Source organism: Anneissia japonica, unplaced genomic scaffold (assembly GCF_011630105.1).
Source record: "Anneissia japonica isolate Jap-2015-1 unplaced genomic scaffold, ASM1163010v1 scaffold287948_len850469_cov200, whole genome shotgun sequence".
NCBI classification, from domain to species: Eukaryota; Metazoa; Echinodermata; class Crinoidea; order Comatulida; family Comatulidae; genus Anneissia; species Anneissia japonica.
This window is the reverse complement of record NW_022699796.1, coordinates 743,064-753,591: the sequence shown is the minus strand read 5'-3', so window position 1 is coordinate 753,591 and position 10,528 is coordinate 743,064. Positions and strand designations below refer to the sequence as shown.

At 31.7% G+C, this 10,528-nt stretch overlaps 1 protein-coding gene across 1 annotated transcript in view; it reads left to right on the top strand.

The window, feature by feature from the left end:
- The window catches only part of LOC117103136, a gene marked incomplete at its 3' end in the record, with an annotated part of 45,193 nt that overhangs the window by 8,912 nt on the left and 25,753 nt on the right, over nucleotides 1-10,528 (top strand).

Below are 10,528 nucleotides of genomic sequence, written 5' to 3'. Positions count from 1 at the left end.
TTTTCTAATTATATTATATTACCACCTTTTTATTACATAGATCTTTTTCAAAACATAACTGCTTTTATAACATTATATAGACCCATTAAACACAAAAACTGCTCTGGCTTCGGGGGCTTCGCCCCCGATCCTACCGGGGCCCTTAGGCAGGCCTCTGGACCTCACGCCCAGAGAACCCCCCCTTGAAATGACCTGGCTACGGGCCTGCCCATGATGCTTGACAGTTGGCCATGATGCTTGGAACATCTTCCATAATGCTTTTATCAGGGAACATTTAAATTATTTAACTGTTCCCTGCTTTTATATAGTCCTAAAGTGCAATTTAGGGTATTTCAATGCCTCCTAATTATTAAAAATACCTTGTGTCAGTCCCAACTATGGTGGACTTAACACTTACCATGACACTTGCCCATGATGCTAGGGAGAACACTGTTGCATACACTTTAATGTAAACAAAACAATTAGAAATGAGATATATATATATATATATATATATAGAAAAAATATGGAGTAATATTATTTCTATAAGATAATTTTAAATCCCTATAGACCAGAAATTCTCAGTGTTACCTTACATTCTGTATTTAAATTATTAATCTTGATCTACAGGGAAATTTGTTTTATTACAATTACATTTTATTACATCAATACTTGCTTGGTGATGATATTTTCTAAACATTTGTTGGAATATTTATATAAAAAATCTCAGCAATCTTAATATCAATAAAATATGACTTGGAAGCTACACTATTTTTCCCTCTTCGTAATATTAGTATTATGACATGATAACAAATAATATGAGCCTAGTTATTTGAGATACAGTATTAGCATCATATCACTTTTTTTGTTGTTGTAAGAACCAGTAAAATGTTTCCCAAGTTCAGTGTCCTTATTTTTGGGCCAATTTCCAGCTCAAAATATTTTTATTTTGTTCTTATTTTACACTCGTTTCAAAGATACAAAATTAATAGCCTAACAGCAGTATACAGGACTGTAAGTATTACTACATTACATAATCACATCTGCTGCACATAAGGTACAGATAATAATAATAATATTTATTTGGCAAAAAGCATACAGGAGAAAAACATCATGCATTGCCCGGATAGCGAATGGGCGAAAGCCCGAACAGTGTTTGCTCCCTTGAAATACACAAAAACAATCAGAACTAATCAGAAACATAAAATGAAATAAAATGCTTAATTAAATTATTCTTAAAACAGGAAAAATTAACAGAGTTTTGAAGTAGAGGAGTTAGTTCTTCCCAGAGCCTGGAAAGGACACAAAAGCAGAATTAAGAAAAATATTGCTTTTGGCTTTCCAGTGAATAAGCCTACACTCACAACGCTCTGCAAGACCAAACAGAATTTTACACACAATGGTCTTTTTTTCTCATGATTTGTTGGTTTTTTTCTAAAAAATATAGGTTTTTACTCAAAAAAACCCCTCTATTTTAAATTTTCCTCCTGCCTCATGTTTTTTTTTGGGTAATTTCAGCCTCTGTGTTCTTATAAAATGTATTGTTATCAAAAAAAAAATACATTTGCTTAAATACTATCCATCTATCAATAAACAAAGCTGAGCTTAATATTGAATTCAATGTCAATGTGATTGAGGATATGAGTAAAAAAAGCAATATCTTTTGTTTGTCTTTCAGACCAGCAATGTGTTTCTTTAATATATGCTTATTCACATTTTCCAACCAATCCATTACCAAAATGTTATTTAAATTTTGTCCAAATTACATTTAGAATACACAAACTACTAGAAAATTGTAGGCCTAGGTATTATTTAAACTTGTAATAAAGATATATTTTAGAAAGGACAATAATTATGTGAATTTAATATACTCTTAGTATATTATTTTATTATAATTTAATAATTGTTAAAGACCTACAAAAGAAATCATGTACTACTAGGATTCTAATTTGTCATTTGTAAATAAAATGCTTTTTTATCTGTAAATAAAAATATATTTAAAAATTAAAATAAAGAAAAAATGCAATTTGTTTTACTAATAATTGATGGTAAGTTAGATTAAACGTAATTTTATTAGCAATGATAATATTAAGATGATGATAAAGGTGTACAGTATACTGTAGGCCTAATATCTGTGGTAGAAGTAAAGTGTTGTTGACGACAATGATGACTACATCGACAATGACAATAATAATGAGGTACTGTAGGTCAAGGCCTACAGTATATAGTTTTTATCAATCATTAATAAAATATAAAATCAACATTTACAAAGGGCAATCATTTTTCTTATATTGGGGCCAATTGCATAGCATTTGATGATGAAAATGACGATGATAATGATGATGATGATGATGATGATGATGATGATGATTCAATATTTTTTTCTTTGTATGGCCATGGAAAGTTGCAAATGATGCATAAACATAGAATTGCAAAATAATAATATTGTTGAAAACTATAGAATAGAAAAAAATTAATTAATGTTTTACAGTAAAGTAATTACTTATTCAAGGATAATGAAAATGAAACATTACAGTTTGATGAAGATGATGAGTTGGGCAGGAAACCCATGTCTAGAATACTATTTTCTTTTCTTCTTTAGAAGCTTGTAGTGCTTTGTTTGTTTATTACCGTACAATGTTGCATAAAGCTACTGTAGACCTTTTGTGCGGATTCAAGCATAATTACAGTTCTTTTTTATTCAAAAGCTGCTCATGGGAGAGATAAATAGTCTTGTGCAATGCAAACAGGTTATATGACATTGCCCAGAAAAACAGGAGCAATATTGTGCAAAATAATTTGAATAATTTTCATACTAATGTGTCTTTTGAGATCTAGTACTATATCTTTTTGATGTGATTCACTAACTGAAGGTCTATTAATTTTATTACTAGCTGTATGACCAAGAATTTCATTCACCTCTGTATGTTTTTTAAAAAAATTAAATTGTGCATAAATATATAATTTGCTAGAGTATCAGTATCAGAAATGCTCATGTTACATACAGTTGACCATAGCAAATGGCGATTATAAACACATTAATGAAGTATTAAAAATCAAATATGAATAAATTACTAACTAATAGCCCTGATGGGGAATCTTCAGTTGTGGTCTGCCTGCCCAAGATAGTGTTCTTGCTTCGGTAATAATAGTGTTAGACGAAAGCTAATTCTACTGCAGTCTGCAGTTAAACTGAAAGTGTATAAAGCAAGTCCTTTAAAAATATTTCTTCAGTTCAGTGAACAAAAATTCAAAAATAGTAATGAGGCAGTCTAGGTATACTTGTATCTTTGTTGAAGGTGGTATATTAGTCAGTCAGAAATTTACTTACTGAGCATACAGTGCCCTTCTAACCTCTTCACTAGCTGGTGTTTTTTCCATCAGAGTTGCATTGTAGGGGTATTGTTAAATCCCACAAATCTCCGAAAACACAGTGTAGAGCCCAACCAAACCATGTGATTGTGATTGTATCATGTACTATAGGACACTCCGTATCATGTACTAAAAACACAACCCAAACTCCATCCAAGGGGTTTGGATGGAGTTTTGGTGGGGTTTTGAAGGTTTGCTGGGTTTAGCTAATTTTTAAAACAAAAATTAGCCTTTTTACCCCCAAAATACAGTAAGTTCTTTTGAACATAAAATTATTAATTTTTTTTATTGAGATATGAAGTGAATATGGTACAATCATAATCAAGAGGTTGGGATGGTGCTTGCTGTGTGTTTTTGGAGGTTTGTGGTGTATTTTCAAGTATTTCTCACAAAAAATCAACATTTTAAGCAAAAATTATGTTTTTATGAGCATAAACTTGTTTAATTTTTTTTATTGAGATAACAAGTGAGTCCCACTTTATACAAATACAATCACAATCAGCTAGTTTGGTGAGATCCTACAGTGTGTTTTTGGAGGTTTGCATGGTTTAGCAATAACCTGCTGTACAGTAACTATAGAAAACTAAAGGGTAGGTAGTAAACAATAGAGGGATTCGTCAATGGGCGTCACATGGCCTAATTTGGGTGTTGGATAAAAACAATCGACTGACACAGTGGTGTTTTACGTGGCGATTGCTATTGCGGCCGTCAATTCTTTATTGCACATATTCGGAATGGTTCGTTCTGCATGATGGTCTTCGACCCGAGAACTACACAGCGATGTTAAAGGCTGGCTAAGGTGGTTTATGAAGGATCACTTAAATTTCAAAGCATACAATCCTTGGAGGATAAGTAAATAAACATTATTTTGAACAATCGTATTGCCTGTCCTAGACATTTATTTCTCACCTTAACAGTGGGTGGTTGTTTTCGCAACCATAACATTATCTTTTCCTATACTATACTGTTTTTCATGTATGCCCAATTTACGTCACATGACCGGCTGTAAACAAACATTGCTTAATCCCTCTATTTAAATGGGAGGTAACATTGTAAACTCTAAAGAGTGGATTTTAAGGATGTGCAAGGGAGTTAATAAAGGTTGGCGGAGGGTCATGAAATCAACTTTAGACTAGGTGGAAAAAAAATCAAGGCTGGGTGGTCCCACCCACCTCCACCTGCCATAACTACATCCCTGATAGTTCACTAGCTGATCTATTGTCAATGTTGCATAGCAACCTGCTACGGTATGCAGTCTTCGTCTGCATCCCCTCGCCAAAAAGCTCAGAGAGAAGTCGTCACATTGTAACCAGTGGTAGTAATTAATAGTAGTAATTAATGACAGTTAAACCCTTGCCAAATAAATTCGCCTATTGAAAGACAGCCTTTACACCCAAAAATAAAAATGAACTGTAGAGGTAACCTCAGTTTAACTTGAGTACCAGTGAGCGATCGCACTTGTTTAATTTTGGCAGTGCAAATATGGAAATTCCATGACATCAAGTACTGTATGCCTGATATCTGTAGTCCGTTAAGATTTTTTCAAATTTGTTTTCTGGTTTATTGAATTTATTGGGTATGAATATGTAACCCTTCAAAAATGATAGGCAAATATATTTTGAGTTGTGACCCACCTTTTGTAGAATCAGGCCACTATATAGTACTGTATGTTTCTGTTTTCAACTACAGTACAATCTGCATTATCTTTATCATTAGCCTTGGATGTTTGTTTTGATTATCATTGTTCATATCTACTCAGCTGTCCTGTATTATGTATTTCTTTTACTACATGATCATTATATAAATATTCAATTTCTATTTTCTCACTATACATTGATCTTGTGTATAGTATCAATCAGTTTCACTGGAAATACTTTCTGAATGTTACATTGAATACATGTACTATAACTATTATGTTCTCATTTAGCTATCCTATTCAGAACTCTCATTAAATATTTAATATATCGCAGTATAATATCTTACAAAGAGCCTGAGCAATCCACCCTAAAGATAAATAGTATAGGAAGATACATTATGAATGTTTAGTTAGCGGTGTACTGTATGTAGCTTGTTCCGTAAATTTTATGTAGTGCCCTTTCATCATAATCTAAGAAATATCAAAAGGTTTGCAAAGTTATTACCGTTGGTCAACAGACTATATTTATTATTTAGATTGGAAAAATCAGTGGAATTCTGTCATTACTGAACACTTCAGATTGTGAAATGTATGTGATACATACACACTCCTAGTTCAAAAAATGGTTTAACTATTTTACTGTTTGCTGAATTTTTGGGGAGGGACCTGGTTCCAAACAAAACTAAAGATAAATAGTATAGGAAGATACATTATGAATGTTTAGTTAGCGGTGTACTGTATGTAGCTTGTTCCGTAAATTTTATGTAGTGCCCTTTCATCATAATCTAAGAAATATCATAAAGATAAATAGTATAGGAAGATACATTATGAATGTTTAGTTAGCGGTGTACTGTATGTAGCTTGTTCCGTAAATTTTATGTAGTGCCCTTTCATCATAATCTAAGAAATATCAAAAGGTTTGCAACGTTATTACCGTTGGTCAACAGACTATATTTATTATTTAGATTGGAAAATCATTGGAATTCTGTCATTACTGAACACTTCAGATTGTGAAATGTATGTGATACATACACACTCCTAGTTCAAAAAATGGTTTAACTATTTTACTGTTTGCTGAATTTTTGGGGAGGGACCTGGTTCCAAACAAAACTAAAAAACCAGAGCTACTTTACAGAATAATGTATTTTTTGGCCTATAGTATTATATCAGAAAAAAGAAATTTATTTTCCTCATAAGTTTATATCATGATGTGATCAAAAGATCAGAAAACAATAGACCAAATTTTTTTAAAACTTAGTGTAGGAAGAGGTTCTATCCTTAATGGAGTATTTTTAAGACCATAGTGTAAGTATTAAGCAAGTTTTACAACAAGGAAGTAAACTTAAAATTTTTTACCTGAAGTGGTGTTGTAGGTCAGAGGTTGTCAGCTTCAATTCCATACAAATGAGTAAGAATAATTAGCATAAAGTATTTTTTTGTTTTTTTTTTTAAATGTTTGTGACTCTTTTTTGAAAACAATCGTAGCATACATAAATAAAACTTAGGTAATTTTCACATTATTGTACAGTAGTTCCTCTCTATGAACATACAGTAACATACAGTATTTAGGACAGGAGGTGGTCTTACTGTATAACCTGGGAATCACCTTTTTAATCGAAAGAAAATTTTTCGTCACATCATGCCTAATTCAAAGAAAATATACTCATTTAGAATATTTGTAAAGTCTGCTAAATTACTCATTCCAATTATACCTTGGGCTGGTATAATTTAGGGGTATAAAGTGGGGGTGGGCTATACCCGAGAAGGGCTTATACCAAAGGAACTATGGTACTGTACATCCATTATTATTACTGTACAAAAGATTCTACTGTATCAAGGGTAACTATGAAAGGAGTTGCATCTATAAATAATTTGTTATTTTGTGAATACCTAGTGGACAAGCAAGCATTTATTTTTATTAAATTGATTATTTAATTTAGGAAAAAAAAAGCCTAGCTGACCCAAAAATCTAGGGTCAGTTTTTAAGGAGGACCTCAAAGTACTGAATCATTGAAAATAGCATTTCTCTAGCATTCATCAATAAATTTGATTCCTTATTCAGTCCACACTATCAAAATTTTAGGTTTCAAATTTGTGTGATGTGCTTATACATGAATATGGGTATGATGATGTCATCATTACACCTAAATATGGACATACAGAATCACATTTTTGTGTGTGTTATAAGCTTTTATTTGACATACTGTAAGCATTGATTGATTGACCTGATTTTATTCAGTACCATTACATTAAAAAAATACAAAGCAAAAAAAAAGAGGGAAGACAAGGACAAGATACTAAGGATGATCCAAGAAAGATAAAAAAGAAACCTTATTTCCATTGGAGTCCTTACATTAACAAGTGAATACAAAACACAGAAGTAAATATCAGCAGGATTAAAAAATGGTAAAACCGAACAAAGAGGGGTAAAATGAACAATTGAAGGCATTGCAAAGTAGTGTAAAAATTCAATTGAAGGAATAAAACCATAACAAAAGTTTGGCAAGTTTAAAATTTAAAAGGGTTTAAAGATTAAAAGAATTAGACAAGTTAAATATTTTTAAGATTTTAGAGCATGCAACATTCCTATATGGGACCATAGACCTATAAGTACAGTACATGTCTACTGTTTTTGTCAAAGAAAATTTTGGTAATTTAGACAAAGATTAGCATGGATTTTTTAGTCCAGATACAGTATTACCATTTTACTGCCGAAAAACCAATTTCCAATGTTTTGCAACAACAATTTGTTGGTTGCATTATTAGTTTGTATGTGTTTAAAAAGTATCTTGTATGTATACCTGTAGTACTGCACAAGTCCTTGAAAGCCAAGTTCACACAGTACAGTAGAGGTAATTACAATGTGTTTGCCTGTCTTGCACTTTGTGAACCCTTTCAAAAGTACTTTAATACATTATGCATGATATTCAGTACTGTACATGATACTTCAAGGGACGTCATTTTCCAAAGCTGCTTTGTGGTTATAGTGCAGTGCTTTGTTGTATACCGTCCAAGGTTTTTTGGGGGCGGGGAAGAAAATAATAAACAGGGCCTGCTTTGTTCAATCTATGACTTTATTCATAAAGAATTTGTTCTTTTATTAGATTCTAAGCTTCTATTTATAAGTTTTGGATTTAGAAAAAAACAATTGTTTGACATTTGTTTGGTTTCCTTCTTTATAAAACTGTCAATGTTTGAATATAATAAAACCATTATAACAAAAGTTGCTTTGTTAAAAAAATGTATAATAATTGAGTTGGCATTGAAGTTCCACTGTTCTTCTCAAGGAGCTGTTTTATTGCTGAGCATTTGTTCCAACAACCTGGTATTATTGTAGAGCAGCTAAATGTCTTGGTAGAATGTGCTGCACTTATTATTGAGTGGAGTTTGCTTGTGGTTAAGTTTACTTGTGGTTAAGTTATTTGCCTTCTAATCCAAGTGTCCTGGGTTCAATTCCTGTCATGGTGGCACATTTTCTCATGATCAAAAACAACTCCACTGCCAAGGCCTCAGTAAAATACTCGGTGTATGGATTATAAAGCATTGTTACATCCTGTGAGTGGCCAGTACAGTATAGGCCTACTTGCTGTTGGGAGGCTTTTATTGCCACTTATGAAGTTACAGTGCAACTTTGATTTATAATATAAATGAATACTATTTTATCATTAACAATTATGATAACTTTGTTTCAAAAGTTGACATCAGACTGCACTTTCTGTCAGTATGCCTTTAAAGTTAAATCTACTGTACTTGATATTGTATACATGTTGATAATAGTGTTACGATACCATATATGGGGATTAAGGAGATTATGACTAGATTAAGGATTATCCACATGACCTTACTGTATAGGACTGACCTGGGAATTAACAATAACTTTGCTGAACTTTTCCGAAAATTCTAGTTAGAAAATGTCCAGTCAATAATAGTAACACGTTGTTACCAGATTTTGGTAATGTGAAAGACAATCTACATAAAACTTGTACAGGAACCCTGCCTCATCAGTACCTGTTATACTTTTCAGATGTTCCAACTAATTCATTGCATATGTGACTGGCTCTGGCAAAATCATCTTTTTGTCAGAAAATTTTAAAATTGAGTTCTTGGTGTTTTTAGATTCTGCATGAACTCTTCTTTAAAGCAGTATTTATTTGATGGAATTGGTTGAATATTACTATTAGCCAAGTTATGAAAATAATTTAATTGGATATCAGCCATGTAGGTTTTGAGAACCATCTTCTTTTGTAAAATGCAAAAACCTGATTATGTTCAAAATTCTAATTCTCAACGATTTGGGTGCTTGTTCAAAATTAGAAATTGTGACATACGGCGGGTTTTGCCAGAGCCTGTCACATACGGTATATGAGTGTGTACTTGAGGCCTGAGGCAATATTTTTTTCAAATTAAACATATTTATAGTAAATGGAGAAAATGTCTTGGTAGACCTATACATAGATAGGCGTACTGCAAACAACAAAATGCAGATTTTAATATGCAGTTCGAAGTTTTTGCATTGTTTGGTGCCCAAGTTGTCACTGAGTGACATCTTCCTAGCTTGTTGTGAAAGCAAAGACCCCATTAGAAGAAGCCCCACATTTAATATGCAAATATTCTTCCTAGATTTCACATGGATTATAATTGCATGTAATATAATGTTATTATACAAATATGATAATCATTTACTTGCATAAATATATTTACTATACTTGCATAAATAAAAGCACTAATGCAGTCTATCAAAAAATATAATAAAATATTCCAATAAAAATGCTTTTAAAGAGTGATTTGCATTTGTACTCAAAAGTAAAATAAAAGACGATGTGCAATCATTGAAGGTTGGCTTGCGGAACACAATTTTATGACTTACTTAAAATAAATCGGAAATTTCGATAGCTCCTGCTACTACCTTTATCAACATCAATAAAAATGGCTAAATAATGTTACAAAAAATAAAAACAATTAAAAAGATAATAGTGATTAAAATAATAATTACCTTTTAGCATTACATGAACATCTATCCTCTATTATTATTTTAATATAAGTGCAAATAATTAATGATTATTTAAACATATTAATTATAATAATTTAAGAAAATTACAAAACAGACTGTATCATCTTATACAAAGCTTTTCTGTATTCATCGTTGCTGAGTTTGCCTTTTAATGCTTAAACTTACTTGCTGAGTACATCATTGAACTCTGTTTGACCTCTTCCATTCATGTCTACAGCATTCGATTAATCCGTGAAGGATGACTAAGGAGAGTCCTGGTATTTTCATGATTAAAATCATTTTAATAAACAGAAGAAATATGTAGTAAACAAGGAAAGAAAAGGTCTTAGAAATTGGAAAGATAATTTAAAGGAATTTGAAGAGTTTTCTGTCTGCTGTCTCAAATGTTACCAGTATTTATTATTTATGAAATTGTAATTTGATAATGAAATTCCGTTTAAAATATAATTTATTATGCGGTGTTCATCATAACATCATCATCTTTATGATGATGCAGTAGGTATAGTAAAGTAAAGTATCTGTACTATACC